Raw genomic sequence first — 14497 nt, 5'->3', positions numbered from 1 at the left:
ATTTTTATTTAATTGGTGTCTATAACTTTTCACAGGACATTCTACCTCTAAATTATAATAAAAGTAATTGTGAAAATGTGTTGGGTTTCTTTTTTTTTTTTTTTTTTGGACTGTGCAACCAAATTTTTTGGAATACATTTTATATGAAGCAGGGTAAAATCATTCTTTAAAAAAAAAAACCCAACTTTGAAGACATTTTGACAGAATTTACCTCTCCTGAAAACCTTTTGGTCTAATTTATAACATCTAGCTGAATAAATTGCATACATTCTACTTTATCTGTTACTTAAAGAGTTATTTGTAAATTCTACAATGAGCATTTTCTTACCTCTCTAGAAATGCCAGAAGTAATTCTAAGCTCATAAGATATGTTAATATTTTTCTAAAATCACCTAGTCAAGTGCCTCCTTTATAGGCATTTTCTGCTTTGTGGAAATGAGCTACAAAGACCTGGCAATTCAACTCTCAATTATAAACAAAGCCTACTTGTTTTAAAACTTTGTCAGGACAGAATTGTATCCACAAATCTCTTTTCAAATTGTGCCTAGTAATTTGCTTTGTGTTTGTGGAAAGACACAGCTTGTTAACAGTAGGGCTCAAATACTAAACTTAGAAAGACAGTCCAAGAGGAAGAATCCAAGGTAAACAGAAACTTCCAAAAGCTGTAAATAACAAAAGACACACAGATGATGTGTGTTTCATTGAGTTGCCACATCACAGGCTGGTAGTAAATGAGTGCAACATGGCTCAAGGTTTATGTGTACAGCTTCTCCTTTTACCTAATGCAGGGTGGGCACACTTATCACACTCCAGTCCTTGCCTTCAGCTAAGAAAAGTAAACAGTGTCATGACATCATTCACAGCCAATCAAAGCAGAGCCACAACTACAAAGGAAGTGTTGGGAGAATCCTTTTACAACTGAGAATCAGGGTAAGCAGGCAATATGTTTGATAATCTGTCCGAACAAATCCCTGGGGTTTCTGAGCTGTATTTATAAAATAGCATTTGTTGGTGGCTCAAAAACTGTCAAGAGAGGCCAGCAATATATCACATTCCGCAAGAGGAGTGATTGTGGTGATGGACCCAAGGTGACCAGGAACAACCTTTGTTCACCTGTTCCATCACATGGCTCTATAATAAATATTAGTCATCCAGTGTACACATAGGATGTGGTGAGGCTCCCTCAGAGGGTAAAACCCTCTTCCAGAGGTCAGAGTACACTCCCTGTTCCAAGCAGATCTCTAATCAGATTTACCATCTTTACCTTGGAAGACCACAGCTTTCCCATTAAATAGAAGCTGTCACAGAGCAGTAGCATTGCAGCCTGTATATTATAGTCGCTTTCAAGTTCTCTTTTTTCCTTCTGAGTCCCAAACAGTTCATGGTTCCCTGGTTTTGATTAAACCAGATTGCATTTTAAAGTTTTGCTTCTCTCCCGTATCTAGCCTCCCCTAAGTTAATGTAAAATGTTCCGAATGATGTCACCTTGCGGCTTCACTGACTAGAGATACTGCCAAATCAGAAGGCGCAGCTGTTATACTTGGAGGCCCAGGCCCATTTTGTCAGACTCTGTCTCTTCCATTCTCCACAAGAACACAGTTCTCTCAATGCAGGGTTGGAGATCCTTTACCAAACTTGAGCAGCAGTTTAAAAAAAAAAAAAAAAGCATGCTATGTTATCATCAACAACACAAAATATTGTATTATTTCTTTGACTGATTTTTACTTAAAAATATAAATATGCTGTGGTTTTGACTTTTTCCCTGTAATAGAATAGACCATTTTCTTAAAAATTCTCAATATATAGGACTCTATCTCTTCCTATTCAAGAAAGTAATGAGGAGAGAGTTAGAACTGATAGAAAGAATGGGCACTTGCTATATACTTGGGATTGATGGAGGGAAAAAAAAGTAACACATTATATACACAGAGCAAAGCCTCTGAGCAGCTTTACTTACTAGCAATACACCCATTTTATAGATACTGCCTCATAAAGGACTATGTCTGAGCCAACTAAGATCCCTTCATTAAGAATGTTGCCTTTCTAAGAAGGACTGTACAGATTTCAGAAAGGCCAGGACCCTATCTGAGTAGCCTGCTGACTGAAACAAAACTTTCTCTTAGTCTTCATTCCATCCTTCACGCCAACCAAACACTTCACACTTACTCCAATCCTCCTAGTTGGAGCAAAATATTAATGATTAGAAACCAATGAGTATCTAGATTCTCTTGGTATGTTTTAAATTCCTCCACCTTGAATAAACAGCTCTCTCAGTGACACTGGCATTTAGTAAAATCTACAGCTGGTTCCACACAGAAGGAGCTTGAAAGTCACCACCCTGTCCTAACAACAAGTAAAAAGCTGAACAGACTGAAAATACAACTTTTCTTGGATCCGTAAGAGAAGAGAGGACACAGAGCAGACCACTGCCCCCAGGACTGAAGAGAAGAAAACACAGGGAGTCGCTGCTTACCAGAGCAGAGACTTGGGAGTGGAAACCACCTGTGGGAACCAATGTCTAAGTAGGAAAACCTGATCTGTAATTGATGAATCGCCAGAGGCTCAGTGAGGAAAAGTCTGAGAGTTAAAAATTCCAGGCATGCCCAGACGGGGACTCCCACAATATTGTGAGATTTACCTCCAGAAGCTTGTCTAGGTTCCCACGGTAAATACTGGAGAAAAATCCCCTTGTGCTTCCTGAAGGAAAAAGGGAAAAGAACCCATTGTGAAATATGCCAGAGCATTCTGTTCTTAACAAGGCCTGCCCGCAGGGGGATTATTTAACCAGACTCTACCTGCTAGGGTACTATCAGAGCCTAACTGACATGGGGAAGAGAAATACCAGACTCCAGTCTACTCTAACCATCCTCTCCCACCTAAGAGGGGAGAAAAACACCAGAGAAACACTTATGAAGTTCATAGTCCAGAAGCATAGGCTCAACAAAAGACTTGAGACCCAATCATAGGATGAGAGAACACTTCCTCTTTCCCCACACCTCACTGCCGTGTTACTAAAGGCCTATTTACAGCAGTTCCTTTTATCCAGTATGTCATGTCCAGCTGTCAATAAAAACATACAAAGCATAAAAAGTTAGAACGAGCATCAGAACCAGAAGGGGCAAGAATGTTGGAATTATCAGACAAGGAATTTAAAACAACTACGATTAATATGCTAAGGGAGCTAACGGATATATTAGAACAGGTGGGCAATATAAGCCGAGAGATGTGAATCCTAAAAAAAGAACCAAAAGGAAATGTTGGAGATCAAGAATATTGCAACAGAAATAAAGAATGCCTTTGATGGGCTTATTAGTAGACTGAACAAGGCTGAGGAAAAAATCTCTGAACTTGAGGATATCTCAGTAGAAATCTCCAAAACTAAAAAGCAAAGAGAACAAAGACTGAAAGAAACAGAACACAGTGTCCAAGGTCTGTGAGACAACAGTACATAAAAAAGGATATAACACATGCATAATGGGAATACCAGAAGGAGAGAGAAAGGAACAAGTGAAATATTTGAAATAATAATTTCAAATTACTTAAATTTGTGAATGGTATTCAAAATTGAGAATTCAATAACTGAGAATTTCACCAAATTAATGTCAACACAAACCACAGATCCAAGAAGCTCAGAGAACACGGAGCAGGATTAATCCAAAAACAAAACAAAACAAAACAATGTGTAGGCATATCATCTTCAAAGTACAGAAAATCAAACATAAAGAAAAAAATTTTTGAAAGAAGCCAGAGGGAAAAACCTTTCCTGGAGAGAAGCAAAGATAAGAATTACATGCAACCTCTTCAGAAACTGTGCAAGCAAAAGAGTAGATACCAACCTAGAATTCTGTACCCTATGAAATTATCCTTTAAAAGTGAAGGAGAAATAAGGACTTTCTCAGGCAAAAATTAAGAAAATGTATTGGTGGTAGACCTGCCTTATAAGAAATGTTGAAAGAATTTTTTAGAGAGAAGAAAAATAGTATAGGTCAGAAACTCAGTTCTACATAAAGAAAGGAAGAGCATCAAAGAAGGAATAAGTGAAGGTAAAATAAAATCTTTTTCTTATTTTTAATTGAGCTAACATTTAACAGTTTGCTCAAAATAACAACAGCAATGATGGAATTTCTGGGTCATATGGTAGTTCTATTTTCCTTTTTTGAGGAACAGCCATACTGTTTTTCCAGAATGGCTACATCAATTTATATTCCCACCAACAGTATACAAGGGTTCCCTTTATCCACATCCTCACCAACATTTTTTATTTGTGTTCTTTTTGATGATAGCCATTCTGAAGGATGTGAGGTGATATCTCATTGTGGTTTTGACTTGCATTTCCCTGATGATTAGTGATGTTGAACAACTTTTCATGTGCCTGTTGGCTATCTGCATTTCCTCTTTGGAAAAATATCTATTCAGTTCTTCTGTCCACTTTTTAATAGGGTTGTCTGTTTTTTGATCTTGAGTTGTATGAGCTATTTATATATGTTGGATATAAATCCCTTATCAGTCATATCATTTGCAAATATTTTCTCCCAGTCCATAGGTTGTCTTTTCATTCTGTCAATGGTTTCCTTTGCTGTGCAAAAGCTTCTGAGTTTAATTAGGTCCTATTTGTTTATTTTTGCTTTTATTTCCTTTACTTTACCATATAACCCAGCAATTCCACTTCTAGATATATATCCAAAAAAAACCCCAAAACACTAATTCGAAAAGATACATGCACCGCAATAGTCATAGCAGCATTATTTACAATTGCCAAGATATAGAAGCAACCTAAATGTTCCTCAACAGATGAATGGATAAAGAAGTTGTGGCATGTATATATATATATATATATACACACACACACACATTAAAAAAAAAAGTTTTGCCATTTGCAGAAACATGGAACTTGAAGGGCATTATGTTAAGTGAAATAAGTCAGACAGAGAAAGACAAATACCATATGATATCACTTGTATGTGAAACCTAAAAAATACAACAAACTAGTGAATATAACAACAAAAAAGAAGCAGAGTCACAGATATAGAGAACAAACTAGTGGTTACCAGTTGGAGGGGGAGGGGCAATATAGAGGTGGAGAGTGGGAGGTACAAACTACTGGATGTAAAATTGGCTCAAGAATTTATTGTACAACATTGGGAATATAGCCAATATTTTGTAGTAACTGTAAATGTTAAGTAACCTTTAAAAATAGTATAAAAAAGAAAAAAATTTAATTAAAAAAGAAAAAATAGTAGCAACATGTATTTGATTATGTATGCATATGTATATCTCAGGTATATATATGTATATATATATACACACTTATGTATGCTTATACATAAATGAAATGAATGACAGCAATGATACAAGGGATGGGGGGAGGAAATAGTATTATTTTGTTATTATAAAGTACTCACCCTACCCATGAAGTGGTAAAGTGTTTCCTGAAAGTAGACTTAGATTAGTTGTAAATGTATATTGCAACTCTAGGGCAATCAGGGAAAGAAAGGGGAAGAATAAGAAGAAAAAGGGAAATAAGAAGTATAACTGATATGCTAAGAAAGGAAAGAAAATGAAATCATATAAAATGCTCAATAAAACCATAAAAGGCAGAAAAAAGAGGAAGGCAAAAATAAGAACAAAGAACAAGGACAACAAATAGAAAACATAGTAACTAATGTAGATATTAATCCAACTTTATCAAAAATAATTTTGAATGTTAATGGTCTAAATGCACCAATTAAGAGACAGAGATTGTCAGAGTGAATCCAAAAACAAGACCCAACTATATGTTATCTACAAGAAACCCACTTTAAATGTAAAGATACATACAGATTAAAAGTAAAGGGAAAGTTACAAATATATCATGCTAACAATAATCAATAGAAAGCAATAATAGCTATAGTAACTCCAGACAGAGCAAGCATCAAAGCAAGGAAAGTTATCAGGAATAAAGAGGGGCATTGCATAATGATAGGGGCCAAGTCTCCAAAAAGACATAACAATCCTTGATGTATATTCACATAACAGAGCGTCAAACTTCATGAGGCAAAAACTGATAGAACTAGGGGAGGGTATAGCTCAGTGGTGGAACGAGTGCTTAGCATGCACGAGGTCCTGGGTTCAATCCCTAGTCACTCCATTAAAAAAAATAACCTAATTACCTGCCCCCAAAACAAACAAAAAATGTAATAAAAAACTGAAAAAGAAAAACTAACAGAACTGCAAGGAGAAATAGATGGATCCACTATCATAGATGGAGATTCAACACCTCTCTAGAAGAAACTGACAGACCTAACGGACAGAAAACTAGTAAGGATATAATTGAACTCAACACCGTCAACCAACTGGGTATATTGACTGTTTTATCCAAAAACAGCAAAATACACATTCTTCTCAAGCTCACATGGAACATTCACCAAGACAGAGCACATTCATAAAACACATTTAAAGGAATGGAAGTCATACACTGTCTGCTCTTGGACCACAATGTAATTAAACTAGAAACCAATAACAGAAAGACAACTGGAAAATCGCAAAATACAAGTAGATTAAACAGCACAGTTCTAAATAACACATGGGTCAAAGAAGAAATCTCAAGCAAGATTTCCACCTACCACACACCTAAAATCCAGGCTTGTTCTTAGCCAGAAGTCATTTACAAGGTTAAGCAGTTCAAAGACCTCTGAGGCCCATCTATGGATGATTCCATTTTACTTGTACCTTGATCCTCAAGCTAGCCATCACCGTTTCCTATAACTTTGCTTGCCTACTTCCCTCTAATCTCTGGGAAACTCTTCCTACTTTGATGACCTCTTTCTGTTCTCTATAAGGTGAACATCATGTATCAGATCTTCAACCACATACGCTATCATAGTCAGGACTAGCACCAGGATGCTAGGACTCCCAGACCTCAGTATCAACCCACTATATTCTCCACCTTCATAACAGCTACTCTGAGGCCACTTGCCCTTTGACTTTATTCTGATCATGTGTCCAGAGTTATCAGGGGGAAAGTGAAGGCACCTTCTGTCAATCTCAAGCCCTATGGTCCTCAGTGAAAAGGATTCCTGGGACAGCTCATCCTGGAGAGCCTCCACTCTTTTCCATTCTTAGTCTCAATCCAAGAGATTTTATCTGAACACCAAAGAATAATATCAACAGCCCTTCTCTGTTTCAGTCAGTTCAAGTCAGTTATTTAGTAATTTTTGCACTTCCTGATATTTTAAAGGACTTTTGAAAGAGAGTTCTAAAATTTCTTTTGACCTTGTTTTATTGTTTTGGAACAACTTCAGAGAAGACTCCAAGTTGGGGGTGGGAGAAGATAGCTATAGGCATAATATGTTTTGTATTTAGAGTTTCTTCATATCAGATAAGATTATTTTATAGAAGATTCCTTTTTCTTATCTTTATTTTTTAAACTACATTTTGCTTGCTGAGATGTGGCCAATGGAATTAATTGAGCCCCAAACTTCTTTCTTGGAGGCAGAAAATGCACTTCTTAGAGGTGACATCGCTGAAAAACAGCTATTTGTGGAAATACCTAAGTCTCTCAGAGGGAATTTTTCTCTTATTCAGAAGGATCAACCACAGAGTAGGCGGTCCATGCTCTGGTGAGCTCCAGGTCTTGTCTTTGGCAAAACTGAGTAACTGGTAAAATTGGACTTTACTGCTGGCTTCTGCACACCCACACCGGCCCAAGCAGGCATACACCAAACACCTTGCACCCTAGTCCGGCCAATGTCCAGAAACCCCCCCACCTCCTTTCTCTCTTCTCTGTAAAAATGTCCTCTCAGGAGGCCTACCTACTGGAAATAGAGAAAATAGTGTCAAATTACAGAATGTTGAAAGTCATTTTAGGTTACAGTTTTTAAAATATTAAAAGTTATCTAGTAGAATTCTTTTCAGAATTAATTTTTAATATTTTAGCTGTAAAACTTTCTTCAAAAGAAATGTTGAAAGAAAAAGGCAAGATATAATATATATTATCAATGTATAAAAAAGAAAAGCAATATATAAAAGAAAAACTCAATATATAAATAAGATAATCAAGAGCTGCTCTGGTTAGAGCCCTTTCCTTTCCCAGAGGGGGAACCTGAAAGTCCCCAGACTTAGAAAACTACCAATCTAATCCAGTCCCTTCAATTCACAGACGACAATCTTGAGCCCAAAATTGAACCAAATTGTCCAACATTGCCCAATGAAATGATGACAAAGGTCAAATGGTCCTCAAGGGCATGACCTTACTATCACCAAGCCTGACCCAGACCCTGCAATAAATGTTAATTATCTGAATTCAACAATTTATGTTATGGTATTAATGAATGGCCCCATCTTCATGCATTACTTCTCTTAAAGGTTGTTTACTTTCAGTTAAACAGGATTCCATTCCTTAGATCAAAGAAAGGAATATCTAAGAGCAAATATGTAGATGTCAGCAAAGGCTTTTTGGTACAGGAGAAAACTGAATGTAGACTAACAGAACCTCCAGAGAGGGCTATGCTATCTTTTGAAAATCATGTACAATTTTATAACTCTGTGTGTGTGTGTTGGGTGCAGGGACAAGAGGGAGAATCAAAAGCAGTACTTGTCGTTTTCATTAAAGTACCTAAAATAAGAAAACCTAAACCAAATCATATTGACTGGTCTAATGCGCCGAAGATAGAATGAGAAAGTGTTCAGAGTTGGTCCTACGGCTAATTCAGAGTAGGACTTACTTGTTAGCTACTTGTGATGTCATCACCCACGTGGTGCAATATCTACTGTTCTATGTCATAACCTGAGTAGAATGTTCTCTATTTTAAGATGAATATAAGTTTTATTTTAATTTAAAGTTTGCCTTGATATTACAGTATTATTGTACAAAAATGAGATTTTTCAGGCCCTCACAATGTATTTCTGTCTCCTATTTTATTTCTTTCTGCCCATAAATTGAGAAAGTTGGAAGGAATAAGTAGGGATTATCAATGTAAATGATGGCAGGTATTATACTGCAAACAAATGCATCAGTGGAAAATAAAAATTCAATTTCTTGGAGATCTAGGAAAATTGAGCCTTTGGGAAAAAACTACACTGCCCATACAATCAGCAGCCTCATTCATTACTCAGCTAGGCTGGCTAGACACTTTCCTTTCAGTACTCCTCACTTTTACATTGTTATTATTATTTGGAGGGTGGTTTATTACAACAGGAAGGAAAAAAGGAAACTCATGTCAATTATGGTTTCTCATTTCCTACAAGAAAAGTGATTCAGCTTCCCCAAGGTGTTAAAAATCCCAACACTCAACAGCAGCACTGTGTGACTGTCATCTTGATAAACACTTGAGTCAAAATCAGGCAAATTTAATTTAAAATGCTATAAAGTTGTTTACTATTCTCTAAGGCACAGGTGTTGGCAACACATGAAACTGAATAAGGAATTCACAAGGATGGTGAAAGATTTCTATTTTGAAGTTAGAACTTAAAAAAAAAAAAGTCCACTTTACATTCTATGTTCTGCCAAAACTATACTTGGGAAGAAAATGAAGAAGAAATTCCAAAATGTTTCCTCGTCCAATTCTATCATCATAGGACAAGCATCATTTTTTGCTGTGGATCAAATCATTGTCCTTGTCAGCCATTTTGATGGCTCCATCAAAAGGATATTATGTTCAACTGTTTGCTCACGTGACTGAAGATGGTGGGGAGGGAAAAAGTCTATAGTGGATCCTTGAACAATACGGGTTTGGACTGCACAGGTGCATTAATATCAGTAAATAATTTGAATATTTCAATAGTAAGTACTACAGTACTACATGATCCATGCTTGGTTGAATCCAGGGATTTAGACCATGGATACAGAGGGCCAACTGTGAAATTATACTGGATTTTCAACTACAGCCCTAACCCCTACCTTGTTCAAGGGTCAGCTGGACTTTGTTAACTACTAGAGATTATCATTAAGGCTTACAGTTTTCTTTAAATTAATTCAAAAGAGTAAAAATGATTAGAATGTCCATGGAAGGTGCTCCAACCATCAGAATTCTTGCTGAAAAATCAAAGAACAAAATCTGACTTTTGTTGCCAAATATCAGCTTCCAAATTAGGCCAAGGCATCTATAGGCAGACCTCAGCCTTTCTCTCAAAACGCTAGGTTGTCTACCTTGCTTTGTGAAGATCTGCATGTTTATCACATAGCTCTAGCCTTTGTTGAGTTCTAGATTTTTTGAGAAACATGATTGGCTACATTCAAGAATTGAAAGATTCAATTGCCCTATTTTTGGAATAGAGAGAAAGGGCTAAAAATAAGTCTTCAAAATACTTTAACAGTCAGTGTGGCATGGGTAAGTGAAGAACGGTACGGGCCACAAATAAGAGGTAACGGCTACACTGGACTCTATGTACTGAATACCAATTATTTCACCCTTCAAAAATAATGAGATCGAAATGTAGGTAAACATCGGAAGATGTCCAAGTTATAGCCAAGAGAGAAAAAGAAGTTGCATAACATTATATATAGCATGATTCCATTTGTAAATGTTTAGCGGAATCTAAAGGGACTTACAAAATCCTCCCGTAGGATCCTGACAAACATGTGCAGAACCTTGGGCAATAAGGTCACCTAAGAGTCTGATTCCTAAAATCTAGTCCTGATTTTACCACACTGTTTAACCCTTTCATGTCTCAGGTTTTGTAAAATCAAGGAGTTAGATTAGAAAATCATTATACCTATTTCCAGTTCTAGTTAGCTAAGAGTGTAAGAGTATTCTTCCTTAGTTTCCTTTTGTGAAATAAGGGATTAAAAATATCTTCCTCAAAGATTATTGTGAGGCTTTAAACAAGCATGTTTGTAAATGTACTTGGTAAACTTTTATATTATATTATATTATATTATATTATATTATAACAATAATAAGCCATAGCTTTAAAAAGCCTGCACTCTAATTTATTAGTTGTTTGTACTAGTGCTTCCTAACTTCAGCTCAGTTGGGGATATTACCTACATATATTCTTCATCATAAAGCAAAGAACTTTAGGTTTAAGGTTATGTCAGGGACTGAACTATATCAAATGTCAGCCTCAGAGTGGAAGAAAAAAATCTATTGCAGCAAAGATGACAATTAACTTCTGAAAAGTGAATCTCATTTTCCCACTATGTCCTTAATGAAATCAGAATCATGTTTCCTAGAAAATATTTCAGTGGATTAGGTTGCAAACTCATTTTCCTGTTTGAAGAATTATAGAAGCTGGCTTAATCTTTGCAGGGTCCCTGTCAACTAAAATAGTCTACAGTTCTGATTCTATTTTAGGATTCAGTCCAGGAGGTACCTTCCCTCAAGCCGAGATGCCAGTGAATGGGACCCACTCAGAGTTTCATAGTGTCTTAGGAATGTGTATCCTTTCTTGATGCCAATCCAATGAAGCTGAGTTTTTTCCAGATTTGTTTCTTACTAAACTGTGTGAGGAAAGAAACAAGATTGATAATGGATGTCAGTGAGAAAACGATTTAATATAAAGAACTTCCAAGCAACCAGAGCTGTCCAATATAGAAATAGCCTGCCACTGAGTCCCCAGTCAGGAGAGGGATCTCACTGTTTGTTTGGGGAAGACTCTCTACTTTGTGCAGAGCACTTGCACTAATATTTTAACTCCTCTGATGAACTGTTGTCTTGCTGAGGACATGGCTTTTGGCTTGTTTCTGGATTTCTGGACACATTGTAGATTTTCAATAAATACATCTTTAACAAATGAAGAAATAACACAGAGAGGAACTTTGTACTTAGCAAGAGGGGCATAGAGAAAGTTTAAGATCCCCTAATTGTGAAATTCTTGGAAGGGTTCATTGTCCCTTGGAAAAGTAAATTAAATAGTAAAAGTGCAATGTCATAATGTTTTGAAACTTTTCAGAACTCTTTGCTACCTCCAGGACGTTGTCCATTTTTTCTTGCAGTTGTCCGCTGAGACTGTTTACTTTCTTTATTAATTCAGGCCCCAACTTCATACTTGGACATTCTGGAACTAAGAAACCATTCTTTTCATTGCACAGTGTATTAATATTTTAAAGAGCTATACTGCCATATCACTTTTTATTGGTGTGAGCCATATATTGATTGCAAAAGATGCTTGATTCCAAAAAATTTAAAGTTCTACATAATGGCAAATAAATCACAAACTCAGTAAATTTTAAATTCTACAAAAATTTTTGCTTCAAATAAAATATCCTTGAATTTCATATTATTCTTGAGTCCATCCAGCACCCTGACTTGTTCATATCCGTGTTTTATGCTCTAAGTCTTAATTATTTAGGTGGTGGTAAAGCCAATTTAATGGGTTACAAACCAGAATTTTGGGGGAAAAATGATTAGAGTGAAATAGAAAATATCAGAATGCATTATATTTAGTAAGGAAAAGTATTTTCATGAAACTTTTATTTTAGTAATTTAGATTTTTGTGTGTGTGTATACGTGTGTTGTGATGTAAAGTGTACGTTACAATGGATCATGAACGAAAATAGTTTTGAAAACCACTGGTTTACAGGATGCTCCAGGACCTTTAAAATAACGTCCACAGTATGTCTTTGGTTTAAAAAGCCTACTCTCTATCCAATTTTTCTCCAGAGATTCTTTTTGATAGATAATCAGGCTTGTACACAGTAAAATTATTCAGTTCAAAATTTTTCATCAGCAGTAAGATGAAGCAGTTCTCAAAGTTCATAAACTTGAGAAAACTGAAATTAAAATAAGAAGTGTAGGATGTTACTTATTTTACACTGTCCACAGATGAACTGAAAGTCAAGTGCTTCGTGGCTCCAAGGGTCCGGATATTTACGACCTGCTTCTTTCTCTGGTGTCTGTACACAGGCATCCTTCTTTCCCTGGATTTATCTTTGTTGCCTTTTTTCTTTCCATCTTAATAGCCCACTATTAAGGCCTCCCTTTCTCTTTTTCTAAGGCACTTGCTAAATATAGGTGGCAAACTTTACAAGAGTTAAATATTTCTAAGAATCTTACTTTTAAAAGATTGTTAGAAAGGAGCCCTTTCATCTGCCCTCCTGACTTCTTTTTCCCTCCTATTTCCCTACTCTCCCCAAAACCACAAGAGAAGTGTTTAAAGCCACTCCTGTAAAGTGGTCTCTGTCTCCTCTAGAATGAAAAAAGATTCTATGTGTGGTGGCTGTGGGTGGAATAAGCCAAAATTAAAAAAAAAAAAAAAAGGATATGTGAATGTATACACTTTTAAATTGCTTTTTTCTATTTTCTTTTAGAAGCTTAACATAGCTATAAATAAAATACAGTTCATAAGGAGAAGAAAGTTGATTCTTATAAATATTTTATTCTTTCAACAGAACTAAAATGTTGAATGCATTTCACTTGGTAATATATTCTCCATTTACTGGTCCTTTTCAAAAAAAGCTTTCCCCCCTCCTTTTCCATCTTATCAGTATGGTGCATAGAGAATATTTGACTTGAGGCTAAATCTATTTTCCCAATTTTTTTTGGAGTGTCTATTCTCTAAAGAAAGTATTATTAAAAGCAGACTTCTACAAAACGGACTTTAACAGTAATTATTTTCTTTGAATATGAGAAGGATATTTTGATTTCCCAAATGCACGTTAACTGAATTCTTGAACTGGATCCTTTTGTGGCTGACTTCTCTCTATTTTTTCTGTAACAGAAGCATGACATCGTCTCCCAGAGAATTTTAAAGCTTAAGACTCTTTGGTACGTGTCTTGCATGAACTAAAGCTGAGGATAGCAACTTCATTTTTCTACTCTGCAGTAGCTCCCACAGGTCACCACTAACTTTTGAACTGCGGATGTGAGCAGTTTATCTTCTTGTCAAGCTCTGTGAAACTGCTCTTAAGAGACAGCAAAAACAACCTGAGTTTTCTGTGAAGGTACCTGTGATGGTGGACAAGACACTACTTTTGGAGGGCTTCGGTAACCTCCACTGTATAAAGTAAGAAGGTTAGCTAGAATAATCTCCAGGGACCTTTTTTTTTTTTTTCAATCTTTCCAGCTCTAAAAATGCTTTGATTCTGTTAACCAATATTTAATCATCAAGTTGAGAAAACCAATTTTTACATTATTATAGTGTTACAGATGTATTAGTCTCCTTTTACACTGCTTAGAGTGGACTTCTTAGAAATATATTGGACTTCATTGTGTTATATGTAAATTTGAGCATTTGTTAATAGGAGGAAAAGATGAAAGCTAAGCCTGGCTCAGTTATTATATAAGCGAAGTGAAGGCACTGGAGGAGGGTGAGGTAATCTCACAAGGCCAGAGCAAGACAGCCTTTGAAGTTCTCCTTTCTTTTGTTGAAACATATTACCAGTATAACGTGCAAGATCAGAAAAGACTCACAAATTGGATGGTCAGGACAGCGGCCGTCCACGCCCACAGGACACAGTGCAATTTGGTCAAGGCACACTAGCTCCGTTGCTAAGACACTTATCTTTCCTCTAGTGGCTATGTAAACAATTTGATGTGTTTGCTTTTTTCAAAGGCTAAAAAAAAAGAAAAAGTTGCCA

Source organism: Camelus ferus, chromosome 1 (genome assembly GCF_009834535.1).
Source record: "Camelus ferus isolate YT-003-E chromosome 1, BCGSAC_Cfer_1.0, whole genome shotgun sequence".
NCBI lineage: Eukaryota > Metazoa > Chordata > Mammalia > Artiodactyla > Camelidae > Camelus > Camelus ferus.
The sequence above is the reverse complement of the archived record's forward strand: the minus strand, read 5'-3'. Positions refer to the sequence as shown.